We start from the raw sequence: 21,158 nt of genomic DNA, 5'->3' as shown, positions 1-21,158 counted from the left end.
CTGTAATAATAGTGTGAGGGGGAAGGGCATGCTAGCAAATCATTTTATGTCAGTCAAAAAATTTGGCCACCATCACTTTCCCTGCAGATGAAACAACTTTTGCCTTTCTTGGTGTTGGAGAAACTGTCAATTTCCACACCGTGCTGGTTCATTTTCCTTCAGGATCATAATGATGCAGCCACACTCACCACTGGAGGTAATCAATTCCAGAAATGCATCCATCAGCAAAGAGACACAACACCTCACGGCTTCTCTGCATTCACACAGAGCTTTGTTTGAGAGTCAATAAAGGTGGCATCCAGCAGGCACAAACACAGTTCATATGGAGATGATCATGCATAATCATAAAGACAGTGCCATACAGAATTCTCAACACTCCAATGGGGTTACATAATGTTATCTGCCAATCCTCGTGGACGATCACACAACAGCTACTTTAATCGCAGCAGAAGCCAAAACACCAGGCCCAAGTTACTTAATACAGGCACGTCAGCTTTCTTTGAAGCCCCTGACCCATTTAAACACTATTGTGCAAGGTAGTACATCTTCACTGCATGCCTGCTGCAGCTTCATTTAAGTTGCAGCAGCTGTGTAGTTTAATCTAACACAGAATTTTATTTGCTGTACTGCTTCTCTCATGGCACTTCCATCGTTTGATATATCAAATGCAAACAGCATCTACAAACCAGAGCATTACTACCAACTTACCAATACAAGAGTGCTTCTGCCTATGGACATTCTGCATAAAAACCTGCTCTTTTCAAATATTCGGGGTACAGATTGGAAACTATCATGGAAGTGACAGCGGAAAAAAAAGAAATAAAGAAAAAAAAGAAAAAAACAGTTTCATTCATGCTGATCAGACCTCACATCTTATGTCTGACAGGCCAGACAAGTATGGCTTTTGTGTGGACATACATGTGCAGTTGCATGTCAGACCCAAAGTGAAACCCTATATCAACACTTGGGGGTCATCCTTCCCACATCACTCATAGCTCATGTACAGTGACTCTAGCTGGATGATGGACAATTGAGAAGGAACTGGAGATCATGCTGCAACATGAAACCACTCAGCCATCAACAAACCCTTGATTCTCCTCTGCGATCTTCAGAAAGAAGAAAGATGGGACAGAAGATCCTGTATCGATTACTGATGTCTCAACAAAATCACAAAAACAGGTGCATACTTGTGGCTATGAATTGATGACACATTTTACTGTGTGAGGAGAGCAAAGTGTCTGCCCAGTAAGGGTATACAAACTGGCTACTTCCAGATTGAGGATAGTGAGGTTGACCAGAAAAACATCTTTCATTGACACCTAATAGCCTTTATGCCTTTGAAATTGTACTATGGGGTCTGCACAATGCACTAGCCACCTTTTGGTCCATAAGGGATAACCATCTCCAACATCTTTAATGGATGATGTGTCTTCACTAGCTGCATGACGTTGATGTTTTTTCAAAAACGTCTGAAGAGCATCTAAACTGCTTTACAACAATGGTGAGGTGTCTCTCCAAAGCAAGTACTCCTATGAAACTAAGTGCCTCTTTGTCATCCAAGAAATGAAATTATTGGGACACGTAGTCAACTGAAAAAGAGTCCATCCTTAGTGGAAAAAAAATAAGAATGCTAATAGATTTTTCAAATCCTGGGCAAGTTCATCACATAAGGGGCTTCCTCATAATGTGTAAAGAACTGAAAAAGGGTCCATCCTTACCCAAGAAAAGTAAGATCCATAATATCAATAATGTAGAAAAAGACAGATTGCTACTCACTGTAAAGAAGACATGTCAAGTAGCACACAGGCACTCACATGTAGCTTTCAGCCATCACTAAAGAGAGAGACACACACAACATTCACACACACACAAGCAAGCATACCCCACATACACACAACTGCCAAACTCCAGCATCTCAGTCAGAAACTGTGACTAAATCTTATATGTTCCTTCAACAATTCCTATGACATGTATCCCATATCATAATTTCATGGATAAATAAATAAGATAAAATTTTACATCACATTTCTGCTGCAAGTTTCTGTAAAATAAATACTTTTTTTATGACAGCTGCACTGTTCCAGAAGAATTTACCATAGAACAGTTACTGTCTGTAGGTCAATGCAGTGTACCAAGTCTTTTATTTATGTAGGCTAAAATACATGTAGGTCAAACACTGAATATAGTATGACAACATATTTAATGTTTTCTCACTGCAAATTTAGTCTTATTCATGGCATGTCATTGGTTAATATAACCTTGTTTTCTACTGTCGAGATATGATTCTAGCATTGCAAGACGATGAACTTTAATGACATGACATTTTTGTTTACTAAGTTGAACTATGTGATCCAAACAACTGAATTTCTTGGCAAAATCACAGAAAATGTCAGTAGGTTAATTCTTCTTGTGAACTTATTTTGTCATAAGATACTTAATCAAAAAATCTGAGCACAGAAGAACAAAGTACCATATTTATAAATATTTTATAAATAAGTCCTACAACCACATATTTGAGCCTGTCAGTAAATGCACCTTGATTCAGAAGCACAAGAGTACTTCAGAGTTTGAGTACTTTTGTGTATAAGACATACTTCTACCTCTTTTGATGAAATATAAAGAATTTTACCACATTGTATTGTATTGTATTGTATTTATTGGTCCAGTAAATCTCACATGTACAGTACAGCACATCAGATATTGGACAGGTCTTGTAGTGCCCCTCTAATTACTGATGCCTTTTGTATTAAAAAAAGCTGTATGTTCCTGTCATAAGATAGTTTGACATAAGATGTTAGTCACCCTTTCTTTTGGCTTAATGTGCAGTTTTTCTATCCCACTGCAAGGAAAAACTAGAATCATAATGTTCCAAGAACACTTAAAGGGAAGAATCAGATTTCTCATCTACTGCAGTAAAATTCTTATCTTTTGTTCATCCTGTAAATTTTCTCTCTCTCTGACCAGTGTGAATGAATCAGCATTTATGATTAAGTGAAATTATATATTTTCTTTCTCAGTTAAATGTGATTGATGGGGATGTTTTACTGTTGTCATTTGATTGTAATCTTCAGATAAATGATTTATTATAGGACTCCCAACTATCTCATGAAGATGGTGAAATTTAGAAATAAGTAATCAGCTACTGTTGCACTACATACTTCTACTCTTTTTGAGAATGGCATTGTGTGGCTCAAACAAACACTATACATCCACAACTCTAAGGACTCTCAATCTGAACCATCAAGATGAAATCAATATTGAAATCTCCACATTCAATTCTACAACCTCTTATCAGAGAGCTCTAATTTCTTGACAGAAATTGCTCTATATATGTTCCCAAGTTTATTCCCGAAAGACTGTGCTCAAACAGCCATTCAATGGAGTATTTATTAGATCTATTGTCTGGGATCTTATTTGGTTTTTTGTGTGATGGACGCCCTCATTTTTCTCATGTTACACCTACAGAATGTGATACTAATTTGTACTCATATATATGCATATATCCAATTTATATTTCTTCCAAATTATGTTCTGTTATGCTTAGTACATTTGTGTAAATATCTTTAGATTTCTCAGTTTCTTCTAGTTATATGAGAAGCTCAAATTGCTTATTTAGCAAGCTTCTTACATATTGTTCCACAAAATTTCAGGTGACCTGCCGGATGTTTGCAACTTCCTGCCACAATATTTTGGTGCAGTCTTCTGGCCATCTTCAGGTGATACTGGCTTAAACTCCCTCAACTCTGGTATTTAAGGCCCCTCCGGCACATGTGTGGTGGATTCACTTGGCATTGCACGTGCGCTACTTGAGCAAGTTCAATTCTGCTACGCCACTGCCCGATTGCATTGATATCAATTTGATTGTCTTCCCACAGTTCCATCACAGAATTACACCAGCTATGGAGAACATGTAGTTTGTAGTTTTTTGATGACTGGATTCCATGATGTATTCCATTGGTAACTGCTGCTACCATTAATAAGAGACTCATAGACAGACAGCCATCTTTCCACGGATTCATTAATAATAGAACTCCAAAAGTTAGACATATGGGCCACAATTTTTGTCTCATTGTAATTCATGGCATGACCAATGGAAATACAGTGTTCGGTGATGGCAGACCGCAGGAAGGTAATCGAATTGGATGTGGCGAATTTCACCAAGGAGGGCGCGCAGTGCAGCAGAATCAAATGCGCTCAAGTAGTGCACATGCAGCACCAAGCGAATCCATCACACATGTGCCAGAGGGGCCTTAATACCTTAAATACCAGATCTCAGGGAGTTTTTGACAGTATCACCTGAAGATGGCCACAAGACGCTGTGCCAAAATATTGTGGCAGGAAGTTGCAAACATCCGGCAGTTCACTCAAAATTTTGTGGAACAATATGTGTGCCAGGAAAGTTTTAAATCTCACTTCTTGCATATTGATGGAAAAGTTAAAATCATTTACGGTTACTTTCATTTCTGCTACCTAAGAAGTCATTTTGATTTTAAACCATGGAGTGTGTCTATTGTTATTTGACAGCACTGTCTTTCAGAAACATTTACCTTTCTGCTCAATATCTATACTCCCTAATTCTGAAAGGTTGCATTTGCTCTCAATATATATGTTTATTAATCTTTTATGTCAGTGTATATCATGTTTTACTGTCTGATTAGAACTTGATCATTACATGCTATCTTCTACTTTTCTTGACAATGTGCCATTATAGACATCTCTTCTTCAAATTAATATTAATGTCTGGTCACTATTCCATGGACCATATAAGAATCAACCTACTGACCAATATTACGGTGATAAAAGACTCATAATTTCGGGTACCAGACATCAAACCAAATACCACTAAATTCTTGTTGTGTTGTAGAGAATGTTTTCAATTATTGGATAAAATTCAAGGTGTCTTTTTGTCACATAACCTCTTCTGTTTGATAATCTTTCCTCTGACAGCTATCTTTTTGTTATCATCATCTTGAGGTAGTATTATGGGGTCTGCTGTTCTCGATGCTGTTGCTGATGACGACAGCTCTGCTGATGATTGTGGTGATTCTGCTGCTATTGGTTTATCTGACACTGCTGGTGAGAACATCTGAGCCTTTGCTGCTGCTACTGGTGTTTGTTGTAGCTCTACTGCAGATAATGATGGTTCCACTGTTACAGACAACTCTTGTTTTGGCGGAATTGGGATTGGAGACACTTCCATTACAGATGACTCATTAATAAATTTAAGTATTTCGGCACTAATGATCTTTTTCCCTTTTACGTTCATGTGGAGACCATGTCTTGTGAAGTGCTCTCTGTGAACACTGTTTATCTCTACGAAGGTTGTATTCTGGAAACCTCGACATATTTTCTCAAATAGCCTGTTTGCTGTAACAATCTCGATGTTTACGCACGAGTTTTCCATCAGATCGTGTCTCCTGGGGATGTTAACAATGTAGAAATGCACTCGAGGCATCCTTTTGATTGTTTCCTTTAGGATTCTCATTGCACACCAAGTTTCATTACAGTAAACATCATTTGCGCCTCCTATTATGATGCAGCTGTTACCCGTTGTTAATATGTTGTCACTGTTTTTCAGAATTTCGCGTAATGGCGCGCCTGGTTTGATGATGCCTGTTACATTAAGGTCTGGGTGATTTCTTCTCATAATTTCTGTAACTCCTCTCCCATGACTATGTGCAAAAATATATGTCTGTTGCTTGTATCCTTGCTTATGCATAACGTGTAGCACTTTTCACTCGCGATCTCGCAGCCGTTACACTCTATGTCACATTTACACTGTATTTGTAAATCATCTTGAGCATAGCAGTGTGAATGGCACCATTTATGTTTAAACACGCATATTCTAATTCCATTTAGCACTGGTTCGTCACAAACAATACACTTGATTGAAATTAAGTCCTCAAAAACTGCAGAGCGGTTTAAAGTTACGTGTAAACTTGCCGCCATATTCAAAGATACCCCCAGCATCGAGAACAGCAGACCCCATAATACTACCTCAAGGCAATGAAAATGCATGTGAGGAAAATATACAAAGGTCATTAGCTGCAGCAGCTAACAAAGAAGGACAGTCACTAAGTCGGGGAGCACAGGAGCCACCAGCAACAGCAACCACACGTAAGAGATACCTGAGGCCTGGGAGATCAACAGCAGAAGTAGCTTCCAATCAAGGCAGATGCCTGAGGACTAGGAGACCTGCTACACTAAGTGAGGATTTTTTATGGTACCGAGTAAGCAGAAAGAGAACATGGAAAAAGATGTAAGTAAAACTGTCCAGCTTAAATACCAGTGTGACAATAATGAGAGGAATATAAACACCGGACAAAGATACAATCCAGGTTTAGTGACACAAACTGAAAAAAAGCACTGCATAGTACCAGGAGCAAAGGGAGTAAGTGAAGTGCTTAGTATATTACAGGAAGGGGAACTATTACATTTAAAGCCAACTGTTAGTGAACCAACTCAGTGCATTTTAAAGGAAGATAATCAGAGTGACCAGTTAAAAATACCACTAAGGCTCATGCACCTAAACATACAGTACCAATATAATGGAAGGAAACATTCCACGTGGGAAAAATTATATATAAAAACAAAGATGAGGTGACTTACCGAACAAAAGCGCTGGCAGGTCGATAGACACACAAACAAACACAAACATACACACAAAATTCAAGCTTTCGCAACAAACTGTTGCCTCATCAGGAAAGAGGGAAGGAGAGGGGAAGACGAAAGGAAGTGGGTTTTAAGGGAGAGGGTAAGGAGTCATTCCAATCCCGGGAGCGGAAAGACTTACCTTAGGGGGAAAAAAGGACAGGTATACACTCGCACACACGCACATATCCATCCACACATACAGACACAAGCAGACATATTTAAAGACTGCTTGTGTCTGTATGTGTGGATGGATATGTGCGTGTGTGCGAGTGTATACCTGTCCTTTTTTCCCCCTAAGGTAAGTCTTTCCGCTCCCGGGATTGGAATGACTCCTTACCCTCTCCCTTAAAACCCACTTCCTTTCGTCTTCCCCTCTCCTTCCCTCTTTCCTGATGAGGCAACAGTTTGTTGCGAAAGCTTGAATTTTGTGTGTATGTTTGTGTTTGTTTGTGTGTCTATCGACCTGCCAGCGCTTTTGTTCGGTAAGTCACCTCATCTTTGTATTTATATATAAACATACAGTACCTTAGAAATAAGTTTAATATATTACAGGTTTTTGTAAATGAACAGTCACCTCATATAGTAGTGCTAACTGAGCATGGATTAAAATCTGATGAAATTATTTACTGTAAACAAGAGGGCTACTCCTTAGCAAATAGTTATTGTAGACAGCAACATAGGGTGGTGGTGTGGTAGTTTACATTAGTGAGAATCTTGAGTACAAGAAATTAAACTATTTAGACCAGTACAACAAAGAAGCCTTGATTGAAGTGACAGGCATCAAAGTCCACACCAAAGAGTGTAGAGAGGTTATGAGAAAACATAAAGTTATTGGGATTTATCATCCACCAAAGGCTGATGTAGTTAGCTTCATAGACATATTTAGTAGAGTAGTGGGACGTTGTGGTCCCAGTGACCTAACTATAATTGGTGATCTGAATATTGAGGCAAAATCTTCCAGTTCGTGTAATATGAGGTTAATAGATACTCTTAACCCATATAATCTCGTAAATGTAGTAAATAGTGATACCAGGGTAACAAAGTCCACATCTAGCAGAATTGATTACGTTATACTATGTAAACATATTAATGACAGTGTTACGTGCTGGAATATGGATTTTCACTACTCTGACCACAAATGCCAGCTTGTAGAGTATGTAAACACAAGCATCCCAAAAATGACAAAAGTTACCACAAATAAAAGAATCCTAAAAGAGGGTAACATCCTTGCCCTAAGAAATAAATTAGCTATAGAGGACTGGGATCTGGTTTACCAGACTGAAGGATCTGAAAACAAATGGGCCAAATTCTATGATACTATGCTAAGACACTTTGACAGATGCTGCCCTGTTAAAAAAATACAAAGAGTGTTCACCCATAACCAAAGTGCAAAAACCAACAGACTGATACTTCCAGCAAATATGATAAAACTCAGTCAAAACATCCAGGACCTGGATGTGTTACACAAGTCAACAAACCTGCAGGTTTTTAAGGCCAAGCACAATGAAGCCAAGAAAATCTTTAAGAAAGAGCTTTCAAATCTAAGAAAACAGATATACAGCAGTGAAATAGCTCAGTCAGACAATATAGCCAAGACCTCATGGAGAATTGTAAATCAATTTCGCAAAGCCACACCGAAGCCAGAAACTGAAATTGTAAATATAAGACATGAAGGAAACACAATTAAAGATCCTAATAAAGTCTGCAATGTTTTCAATAAATACTTTATATCTGCAGCTGTTAGTCCAGTTAATAACACAACTGTGAGTAGTGAAGTAAAGCTCTGCCCCTTTGAAGAGCCACCTTTTGAATTCAAACAAGTAAGTGAAAAAGAAATAGGCAGGATAATAAATAACCTAAAGAATAAGTACTCATCTGGATGGGATGGTTTGAGTAGTATCGTGATTAAAAAATGTAATAAGGAATTAGTTAAAATAATCACCCACCTGGTAAACTGCAGTATTAGAGAACATACATTTCCAAATATATTGAAATGGAGCACAGTTAAACCAGTGCATAAAAAAGGATCCAAGGAAGAGGTTTCAAATTTCAGGCCCATATCATTAATACCTGTCTTCAGCAAAGTATTTGAAGTTGTGCTGCTGAAACAACTTAGTGACTATTTCTTGAAAAATAAGTTCCTAACAGACACACAACATGGATTCCGAAAGGATCATAGTACTATCACAGCAATTACGGAATTTCTTCACAAAACCTATGGTGCCCTTGATCAAGGAATGCAAACAGCTGGCATATTTCTAGACCTCACTAAAGCCTTTGACTCGGTAAACCATGAGTTACTTTTAAGTAAACTTGAGTCATACAATGTAAATGCTGCATCCATGCAATTGCTGGCTACATATTTATTTAACCGCAAGCAGTGTACAAAGTTGACTTACAAAATCAATAATCAGATCATTAATTTCCAGTCCAAATATGAGACAGTCACGCAAGGTGTACCCCAGGGCTCAATTTTGGACCCTTTCCCTTTCCTAGTGTACATAAATGATATAGAGCAACCTTTCAACTCCCAATTGGTAACCTATACAGACGATACCTCACTGTTATTTCTTGGTAAACAAAATGATGAGTTAACGTTGGTAGCAACTGAGGACCTACGTCAAATAACTACTTATTTCCAAGATCAAGGTTTGAAAGTAAATATCAGTAAATCTCAGTTATTGCCATTTAAACTTACAAACTCACATCAAACCTCTATCAGTAACATAAGTGGAATGGAAGTAATGGACACAGAAGGCTGCAGATTTCTAGGTATTCACCTAGATGAAAATCTAAGATGGGTAAACCATATCAAATTTTTATGCAATAAAATCTGCAGTTCATTACATCTAATCAGCCAGTTATCAAAAGTAGTCCCACATCAGACATTAAAAACAATTTATTATGGAACCATTTTTGCACAGATTAATTACGGGATAGAGATATGGGGTTGTGCTGCCGACATACATATGAACAGAATATTAACCCTACAGAAAAGAGCAATCAGAATAATCCATGGATTAGGGTATAGAGATTCATGCAGGGAAATCTTTGTTCATCATAAATACCTCACAGCCTACTCACTGTATCTTTACAAATTAATTATATTTTTTGTGACACATCAAAACAAAGCAACAAAGTGCTCTGATATGCATGCCTATAATACAATAAATAAAGACTGCTACTACAGACAAAGAACAAAATTAAAAACAACAGACCATAGTCCATGCATTAGTGGTCAAATATGGTACAACAGATTACCGAGCTCTATAAGGTGCCACAAAGGGAACTTATTCAAAGTGAAACTGAAATATTTCTTGATTGGCAAGTGTTTATATTCTTTAAGGCCTTTACAAATGTCTGCTTGTGTCTGTGTATGTGCGGATGGATATGAGTGTGTGTGCGAGTGTATACCTGTCCTTTTTTCCCCCTAAGGTAAGTCTTCCTGCTCCCGGGATTGGAATGACTCCTTACCCTCTCCCTTAAAACCCACATCCTTTCGTCTTTCCCTCTCCTTCCCTCTTTCCTGATGAGGCAACAGTTTGTTGCGAAAGCTTGAATTTTGTGTGTATGTTTGTGTTTGTTTGTGTGTCTATCGACCATCTTTCCCTCTCCTTCCCTCTTTCCTGATGAGGCAACCGTTGGTTGCGAAAGCTAGAATTTTGTGTGTATGTTTGTGTTTGTTTGTGTGTCTATCGACCTGCCAGCGCTTTCGTTTGGTAAGTCACCTCATCTTTATTTTTATATGTAATTTTATATGTAATTTTTCCCACGTGGAATGTTTCCCTCTATTATATATATATATATATATATATATATATATATATATATATATATATATATATATATATATATATATATATATATAATGGAAGGAAACATTCCACGTGGGAAAAATTATATATAAAAACAAAGATGAGGTGACTTACCGAACAAAAACGCTGGCAGGTCGATAGACACACAAACAAACACAAACATACACACAAAATTCAAGCTTTCGCAACAAATTGTTGCCTCATCAGGAAAGAGGGAAGGAGAGGGGAAGACGAAAGGAAGTGGGTTTTAAAGGAGAGGGTAAGGAGTCATTCCAATCCCGGGAGCGGAAAGACTTACCTTAGGGGGATACCTGTCCTTTTTTCCCCCTAAGGTAAGTCTTTCCGCTCCCGGGATTGGAATGACTCCTTACCCTCTCCTTTAAAACCCACTTCCTTTCGTCTTCCCCTCTCCTTCCCTCTTTCCTGATGAGGCAACAATTTGTTGCGAAAGCTTGAATTTTGTGTGTATGTTTGTGTTTGTTTGTGTGTCTATCGACCTGCCAGCGTTTTTGTTCGGTAAGTCACCTCATCTTTGTTTTTTTTATATATATATATACATATATATATATATATATATATATATATATATATATATATACACATATATATATATATATATATATATATATGTGTGTGTGTGTGTGTGTGTGTGTATATATATATATATATATATATATATATATATATGTCTGCTTGTGTCTGTATGTGTGGATGGATATGTGTGTGTGTGCTAGTGTATACCTGTCCTTTTTTCCCCCTAAGGTAAGTCTTTCCGCTCCCGGGATTGGAATGACTCCTTACCCTCTCCCTTAAAACCCACTTCCTTTCGTCTTCCCCTCTCCTTCCCTCTTTCCTGATGAGGCAACAGTTTGTTGCGAAAGCTTGACTTTTGTGTGTATGTTTGTGTATCTATCGACCTGCCAGCGCTTTTGTTCGGTAAGTCACCTCATCTTTGTTTTATATATATATATATATATATATATATATATATATATATATATATATATATATATATATATAGTTGTGTAAAATCTGAATATTTGTAATAGGTACGATGTAACACCCAATATTGTGCCTTATTAGGTACAATGGTACATTTGTATCATTTATGTGTAATCATATATGTATATATGACTGTACTAAACTTGTAAAAAAATGCTATGACGTTTGCAAAAGACACCAGTTGGTGTGAAAAAAAAAATACAATAAATAAATAAATAAGTAAATAAATTTTCATAGTATTTTATATAATTATTTATTTACTTTAAATGGTTAATTACTTTATTACCATTTTGTTTTTACTTTTTCAGCTTCATCCTCACTGCCTCTCTCTATTAGCCTCCCATTTTCTCTAGTTCTTGATTATGCTATTCATTTCTCTTCTCCTTAATATACTTTTTATTCCTCATAATCTCTGGACTGAAGCTGGCACTGTGTTCTACCAATGTACTATCTTGGAGTTAATACTCTTTCTGATGTGCCCTCCCCCTTCATATTTGCTTTTCCTCCTCCTCACAAAAGTTGGATTCCCCTCAACCTGGTTTTTGATGGACATGCAATTTATTTTCAACATTCCCTAAACTATTTCTCCCTGTTAGTTCTCAAAGCTAAGATAGTGTATGTATTATTATGTATCTTTGGCAGCTTTGAAATTTTACCTGTTGAACATTAAGTAATGGCCAGTAATTATGCCTGATATGAGATATGTCCACACAGTAAGTTCCATTTGGTTATATAAAACAAACTTGTACAGATACAGAAAAAATATTTATTGTACAAAAATCTACAACTGTTAAACTACTTTTCTACATAGCTTCCAAAATTTTGTAGGCACTTGTCATAGTGTGGCACAAGTTTCTGGATGCCTTCTTCATAGAAGGTTGCCACCTGTGCATTCAACCATGTGGTAACATGTTCTTTCAGCTTGTCATCATCACTGGAGTGTTGATCACCAAGAACAGATTTTAGGTGTAAGAAGAGATGAAAGTCACTAGGAGTGAGGTCTGGGCTGTACGGAGGATGATCAAATGCGTCCCAGTGAAATTCCTGTAAGAGCTGTTTGGTCACATTCGCCATGTGAGGTCAGGCATTATTGTGGAAAAAGCAACACCTTTTGACACTAATCCTCGGTGCTTGTTCTGTATTGTGTGGTGTAATTTCTTAATGGTCTCACTGTAACCATGTGCATTGATTGTTTGGCCTCATAGTAAGAAATCAATTACCAAACTGCCTTTTCTGTCCCAAAAAACGGTGTGCATGACTTTTTGAGGTGTCAATATTTGCTTAGGCATTACCTTCATTGGGGATGAAGTGTGCCGTCATGCCATTGATTGCAGTTTTGTTTCAGTGGTGTCTTATGATACCTAAGTTTCATCCCTGATGACTATCTTAAAAAGAAAACCATCGCCTTCTTCATTGTAGCATGTCAAAAACTGAAGTGCACTGAGCAGCCGTTGTTTTTTATGTTGTTCAGTAAGAATTTTGGGTACCCAATGTGAGCAAAGTTTTCAGTTTTTCAGTAACAATTTCATGAATTAGTGATCATGAGATTTGTGGAGCTTCCATAGCAAGGGTGCTAAGAGTAAACTTACAGTTGTGCTTAATCTTCTCTTCAGTTCTGTGAACCAGTTCATCAATAACCACAGATGAGCATCCACTTTGTTCTTCATCGTGCACTTGATCACGTGCTTCATTGAACGGTCTGACCCATATTCTAACCTTCGAATGTCCGCCCCAGTAGCTGAGTGGTCAGCGTGACGGATTGCCGTCCTCTGGGCCCGGGTTCGATTCCCGGCTGGGTCGGAGATTTTCTCCGCTCAGGGACTGGGTGTTGTGTTGTGTTCATCATCATTTCATCCCCATCCGGCGTGCAGGTCGCCCAATGTGGCGCCGAATGTAATAAGACCTGCGATATGGCGGCCGGACCTGCCCCGCGAGGGGCCTCCCGGCCAATGACGCCAAACGCTCATTTCCATTTCCATACCTTCGAATCACTCATAGCATTTTGTCCATAAACGTTGCAGATTTGCTGGTGAATTTCCTTTAGTTTAATTTTCTTTGCATTTAGAAAACAAATCACAGATCTGATTTCACACATGGCAGCATTTTCAATTATGGATGACATTATAAAGAAGCACTACAAAGCACACGTCGACAGCAGTGATCTGAAAATGGCGTACATGTCTTCTCCTTGAGCCAGAGTAACTGCTGAGCATGTTCTGAACTGCAATTGTACTGCTTCCATGGATAGAAATAGAAATGGAACTTATTTTTTGGATGACCCTCATATTAATAATTTCTTATACTCAAAATTTTAGGGCTAATTATTTATTCAATCCATAAATACAGACCCAGAACCTGAAACATTTGAGAAATAACTCCCAATTTAAACCGTTAATTTTATGAAAGAGGAATTATAACTGCATACTGAAGGCGAATAAAAATTAGTCATCAAGTATATGAATATATTGGTACATTTTTTTCTGGATTTTCCATTGTTTGATTATATTGTGACACAGGTTTACCAGTTTTATTTTTGACAAAATAATTCACTCTATGAAAATTCATAACAGAAGTCCATTGATTTCATAGCCTTACGAATGACTTGTTTTTATTTTTTGTTTTTCTTGCTGAAAACATAATAACTGTGAGGCAAAAGATACAAGCAAGGTGTTTTTACTCACTACAGCGAATGTTCTGAGGTAAAAAGTGTTCTGTATGTTCCATGTAAGATATTGGGGTGTATGCCAATTTGCTCTTGTAGGACAACACAGATACACAAATAGAAAATTAAATTTTCCTATGAATGGCCAATGCACCACACATGAGGATAAGCCAAAATATTTGGGAGTGCAGATCATGCTCTCAGCATAAGGCTCACATTAGAAGACACAAAATATAAAGTGAATTCCTGCAATGTTATCCTACTGATTGTGCCTGGAACAACATGGTGCTCTAGATCAAGCATGTTAATGATTTCAGTACTAGCCCTTGTCTACAGCTTGGTTGAATACTCTTCAACAGTCTGGATGAGAAGTTCACACACAGGTAAATTGGAAATCCTGTTGAAGGATGTGATGCAGATAATCTCTGGAATACTCACAGCCATCCCATGCACCTGGCTTCCCATTATAGAAAAGACAGAGGTGATGATAGTAAGCCACAAGCGCATCCAAGAAAATCCTAGACAACCCAGAACTCCCTATACACCAAGAACTAGCTCCTACAAACAGACTGAAATCTGGGTCACCTTTATGGAAAATCAGCAAAGAACTGCGAGGCTTTGACTCAAACACAGGTTAGAAAGAACTATAGAAGACATAAGAGCCCAGATTTTTAGGATGACTCCAACAAGAAGACTGAAGGATTCGGCCTCGCAAGGAAAATATGGACAACTATCAACCATGTTAGAATGAGTGTTGGTGGAGCAACTGACAAACAAAATGAGGCCTATTACAGTGTTCTGAATATGACTGCCATGAAATCCAATCAATGGACCACTTGCTTATGTGCGAAGTGCATGGCTATGTGGGTGACATACACAGAATATCACACTCAGCCATAGAGTGGCTTAAAGAATATTTGTGATATTGTGTACAATTAAAAGAAGACATGTAAAGAATATTGTAATTCAGCACAGAACTATAATAATAATTTAGTTGATACATTGTGCTAAGCATTTAATATGATGACTGCCAAAACATTTCCTACCGCTACAACAATGAAAGTTACTGTCAAGGGTATCCAGGCCATAAACATCACCTGAAACATATCAATGACCTATGTAAATGCTGAATTATTGTGTTAAGCTTTGGGATCAGGTCCAGAATAATATAATGAGTGAATGTGTGGACAGTCTCTGTTTAATGCAGTGCAGCTGCTACACTTCACTCACTGCTTATCAGTGGAAGGTACTAGTTATTAAGACTGCAGGTCAAATCTTTTTGTAAAATATCCACAGACTTTTTTTAGTTTGCGACATGTAAAGTGTGTTTGTCTCATTTGTAAAAGATATACTGTGACTATAAATTTGTAAATTGTATTCTTTATGAGAAAACCTTCATCATTACTATGTATTATGGGACAGAGAACATTTGAAAAGCTACATTTAATATGAAGTCATAGAGAGTTTTTCATTGCACAATGTTAGCAGATTATCTCAACCCAACAGACTATTACAGACTTTGGGGAAAGAATTTTGCACAAAAGAAAAACACAGACATAGTGCAAAAATGTGTTAAGAAGATGGAGACTCACTGATGTTAAAAAGATGTGCTCTTTAGTATTATTGTGGTTTAGCTAAAGTGTGAGTGGTTTACTGAAGAGGGCTTAGACTACACATCACACAATTGCAATAGCTCAGATAGTTAATTTCAAAGTAACTGATGGAAGCAGATGTTGATTTGATATGTATGTCACATTGACTTAAGTTCAAGTCTTGTCAGTTGTGCAATAGTTAGAAACAGTGATATGAACTGAAAGTCAATATAGTTTTGTTCTCTTGAGAACTTTCTTTGAGAGTCAGTAATAAATGTTCTACGCAGAAAGGAAACTTATCCTATCACTTCATTGTCACTAATGCAGAACTTTTTCAATGTACCAAGGAGACTTCACTCCATCATTTACTTAACAATAATATGAATACTGTTCAGTACATCTATTAAACCCAGTGATATTTGTTGTGATAATGTAAAAGGATGGGCGATGAACCATGAGTGAAAGAGAAAGTGCTGGAAAAAACAAATACTGTTATTGAAGTACAATTATTCAGAACCCATAAAAGTGAGCTAAAAGGGGACTGCAAATCACTGTTTATATCTACTAGTTCGTTTTCAAAAGAATATTTGTTTTTTCAGTGTCCAAGATAGCTCTGTTTAATGTATGGTTCAAATGGCTCTGAGCACTATGGGACTTAACTTCTGAGGTCATCAGCCCCCTAGAACTTAGAACTACTTAAACCTAACTAACCTAACGACATCACACACATTCATGCCCGAGGCAGGATTCGAACCTGTGACAGTAGCGGTCACTCGGTTCCAGACTGTGGCGCCTAGAACCGCTCTGCCACCGTGGCCGGCTTTAATAGATGATAAAAAGTTGACTCATTTCCCAAAGTGTTACACTTAACTGCTATAACTAATGTTATAAATCAGTGTCAGAATATGTGAATTAGGCAAAACAATGGATTAGCATCCCATCAGCTGATTCATGTAATAGGTACGTTATTACATTATTATTCTGTTTGTGATTCTTGTCTGGTGTCACACTGTGTTTGACTGATTTGATTGTTTATTTGGTCCTGTTGACTGCACATTGTACAAATAGTGAACTAGTAATATAAGACAAGTCATGTGAAATAATATAGTATTATAGAAACTTTTTGTATATCACATATATACTACCTAACGTATTTTCTAAGAACAAATGGTTGCAGATAATATTTCAAAATGGCTCTGAGCACTATGGGACTCAACTGCTGTGGTCATAAGTCCCCGAGAGCTTAGAACTACTTAAACCTAACTAACCTAAGGACAGCACACAACACCCAGCCATCACGAGGCAGAGAAAATCCCTGATAATATTTCATCCTGCACTTTAATAGTACCAGTTTAACAGAATGATTAAAGTATTAAAATGAATAAAAGTACACATTTTTATCGTAATGATATAGATAAATAAATAAATAAATACATTTACATTTCATCATCAGTCAAAACTGATCTACACTCATGCTCATAAATTAAGGATAACTGCAGAATGTGGCGCCACACAACATGGCACTACACAAAACTGGTGCTAATCGCATAGGCACACAGGGAACACACTCAATACAGATCTGTAAGTCTATGGCATTGGTGATAAGTTGAGAAAACCATCCCAAAACACATGTGCTACGAAACACCACTGTTTCCTGCACATGTTCCCCGACATCAATATGAGATATGATCACCATGCATATGTACACAGGCTGCACAATGTGTTGACATACTCTGGATTAGGTGGTTGAGTGGTTGCTGGGGTATAACCTTCCATTCTTGCACCAGTGCCTGTCAGAGCTACTGAAGTGTCGTAGGGGTTTGAAGACGTGCAGTGATACGCTGACTGAGAGCATCCTCCATGTGCTTGATGGGGTTTAGGTCTGGAGAACAGGCACACCATTCCATTCGCCTGATACCTTCTATTTCAAGGTACTCCTCCATGATGGCAGCTCAGTGGGGCTGTGCGTTATCATGCACTAGGAGGAAGGTGTGACCCACTGCACAAGGAGAGGCTTCCAAATTGTATCCTAGATGTTGTCAAGCCCACTTACAGGTTTCTGGCTGATGCCGAACTTCTAAAAGTGTGTGTTCATGGCAAAATACAGAAAACAAATGAGTCTCTAAATTCATTCATATGGAATGAAGGTATTAGAGAGAATGGGCTTTAATACAGCAAATTTTGCTCAAGACATCATGGGAATAATAGATTTATAGCACCTCTCTGCAGCTGAATAGTCAGTTGAAGACCTGGTAAAGGAAATAAGACCAGAAACAAGAAACTAGAAGAGAACTCTTGATGGGAAAGAGTACCCTGAGTACAGATCTGGAGCCTTCTGAACAAATGACATAAGAAAATACACTAGGTTGAACTTAAAATTCTATTGACTGAGAATTATGTTGTTTTTTTTTTTTTTAAATTTTTGTTCCTTTTTCTCATAATCTATTAAGGCTAGACTTATTTCTATAAAGCAATTAATGTTGTCTCAAGAGTAAATTTTTGAATTCTGAGTGTAAGTTCTTGGCATTTTGCATGAATTTTATATTATATTTATGGATTATAATAATTAAAAAAATATTAAAATTCCCTTATTCGATATATTCAAAAAACCTCCATAGAGAAGCTTACTATTTGCAAAGGGATTAAACAGAGAAAATTTTGTAGAAATCTCTTGGATAGTTTCTGAGAAAAATGTACATAGATTATTTTTTGAAAAAAAATTTCTAAATTTCATAAAAGAGTTAAATATATATAATCCAAGGAATTTAGCAGTAAATTTGCTAATTTCATGTAAAGCATGGTACAAAATTTCATTGTCAGATCTTCAAAATTGTGGATTTGGTGCATCTTTTAAATAGTGTATGCTTCTCATGAACATCTACCCTTAAGGGTACTTCTGAGGTACAGCCACAACAACACCAACAACAACAATATGTTTACAGTCAGAAGGTGCCTCAAATAAATGTGGCGACTTTCATTAGTACTGTAATTTGTAGTTACATAGCCATTCTGGGGGAACTGACATTTATTTGCTGTGTAGTACAGCATTCTGTGACTGTCATCAGAAAAAAGTAATGACAAGGAACATGAGTGTTAATTTACATTCAAATTGCAGCTGTCTCATGGAGTGTATATTTTTCAACTTTCTCAGTGAAATATTTTGGTGTTCCTGCCATTTTTTTGACTCTGTGCTAACTGGACATTTTTCATTTTAATATGGCAACTCTGAGCCTGGACATTTCAATGCAAGTGCCATTCTTCTTACAGAATATGCAAAGGACACAGGAGCTTATGTTGGCAAAATATCCCTCTCCAAAGCTAGCCCAGCCCAGGTGATATGAATGCCACCTCTGTCATTCCCAATTCTCAATAGGACATTGAAGCAATGCCTGAACTACACTGTAAGGTTGGAACAGTACTTTGTTGTCCACAACATCATAGGTGACATGCAACAGAAAGCCTTTATACTTTAATGTTGCATGCTTTGAAGAAGTTATAAACAGGGTGTTCAGGAGGCGTGGCCAATATTCAGGGACATGACAGCAATGATCATTTGAAGCAAAAAACTTCATATGGACATATGCCCCATTCTGAACGTTTTCTGAGATAATAGATATTTAGTTTACATTGTTATTTACTTCCTGTGTTATTAAAAATATTGTCAGGTGAAAAATATCTATCATTAAGACATTCACCTCCAAGCATTGCCATACACATCACAGTATAGCTATTGTACAGTCCACAATTAATATTTGAATGTCAACTTCATTGCATTTGCACACTCTTTGACAGCACAATTTGAGGTGGTTGACTGAGTCCTTCTGCACATTCCCTAATCAGAATAGCAATTACCATGATGCAACCAATAATTTCATCTCATGTATTCGCCTTTCAGTGGTACACCTCAGACTTTACCCAACTACATAAACAAATATCTAATAGTGTAAGATCTGGTGATATTGGGGGCCACTATATTGCATTACTACCACCAATCCAGCAATTAGAGTAAGTGCAGTTGAGATGTTTGCTCAAACATACATTAAATGTGTTCCATTTTGGAAACCACTAGGAATAGGGCATATGTCCAATGAAGTTTTTCACTTCAAATGACTATTACTTTCATATCCCTGAACACTAATCACTCCTACAGGACACCACATGTAGACATATACAGAAGATTAACCTGGAGATAGATTCTGGTGAGTTAAAATATGTTCAGCTGAAAGACAATCTAGCTATGCTTCACAAAACACATGTAGTGGCTACTTGACATGCATTTTTCTGCTGCACTAAGAAAAGTGGAAGAAGTTATATGGATGGATAGCCTGATTACATGGATTGAGACGTTTGTAAATTCCATTGCCTCAGTGACAAGTGCAAGCAAACAAACGTGAATTCATTAGTGTAGACATGACTTGATTTGATTTGATTTTTTATTCAGCCAGTTTTATCATACAGCACAAATTGTACAGTTGATATTGGACAGGTCAAAGATAACTTACAATAATACACAGTATTAGCAAAATAGTAGGCAAATTAAAAATAGGTACCTATAACATTTAATTTTGTTATGTATTCAGAAATTCTCTGACAGAATAGAAACAGTGCTTTATTAGAAATGCCTTTTGTTAAGCTTTAAATATTGGATGAGTAGCACTTTTTATTTCCTCTGGTATCTTATTATGTAGTATTACATCAATGTTAATTATGCTCTTCTGATAGGTGGTTGTTCTGTGATATTTTTTATGTATATTTGATTTCCCTTTGGTACTATAGTTGTGTACACTTTTCTTCGTAGCAGTTTGCCTGTTTTCAGGAGGTAGTCCCTAGTGAACAAGATAGTTCTATAAATGAATTAACTTGGAACATTTAGAAAACCAAGCTCAGTAAAATGTAATGTACAGATCTCCATCTTTTTAAGGCCACAAATTATTCTTAGAGCTCTTTTTTGCAGTCCAAAAACCTTTAAACTGTAAGTTGAGTATCCCCAGAAAACGATCCCATATCGGACTAGTGAGTGGAACTACACACAGTATGCCTGCATTACTGTTGTTTTGCTTGCTGTAGCCTTTAAAATTCTTTGGCCATAGCGCACAGATGATAGTTTTCTAGACAAGTTATTTATATGTGTGTACCACTTTAAGCCTTGCTGAACCCACAGACCCAAAAATTTTGTGACACATTTTCTAGGGGATCATTTTTTAATTGTGCTTGGATAGACATTTGATTAGTTGGAGGAATTAAATAAAAATCGACACACATAGTTTTTTCAGTATTTATAATGATTGTGTGTGTGTGTGTGTGTGTGTGTGTGTGTGTGTGTGTGTGAACCACTCAGAAAGTCTTTTCATAGAACTTTCTGCTGTGGACTGCAAAGCTTCTGGACTGGATCCAGTGAGCAATATGCTGGTGTCATCAGCAAACGGGATAGTT

This window comes from Schistocerca americana, chromosome 1, assembly GCF_021461395.2.
Source record: "Schistocerca americana isolate TAMUIC-IGC-003095 chromosome 1, iqSchAmer2.1, whole genome shotgun sequence".
Lineage (NCBI taxonomy): Eukaryota > Metazoa > Arthropoda > Insecta > Orthoptera > Acrididae > Schistocerca > Schistocerca americana.
Note: the sequence above shows the minus strand (reverse complement) of the source record.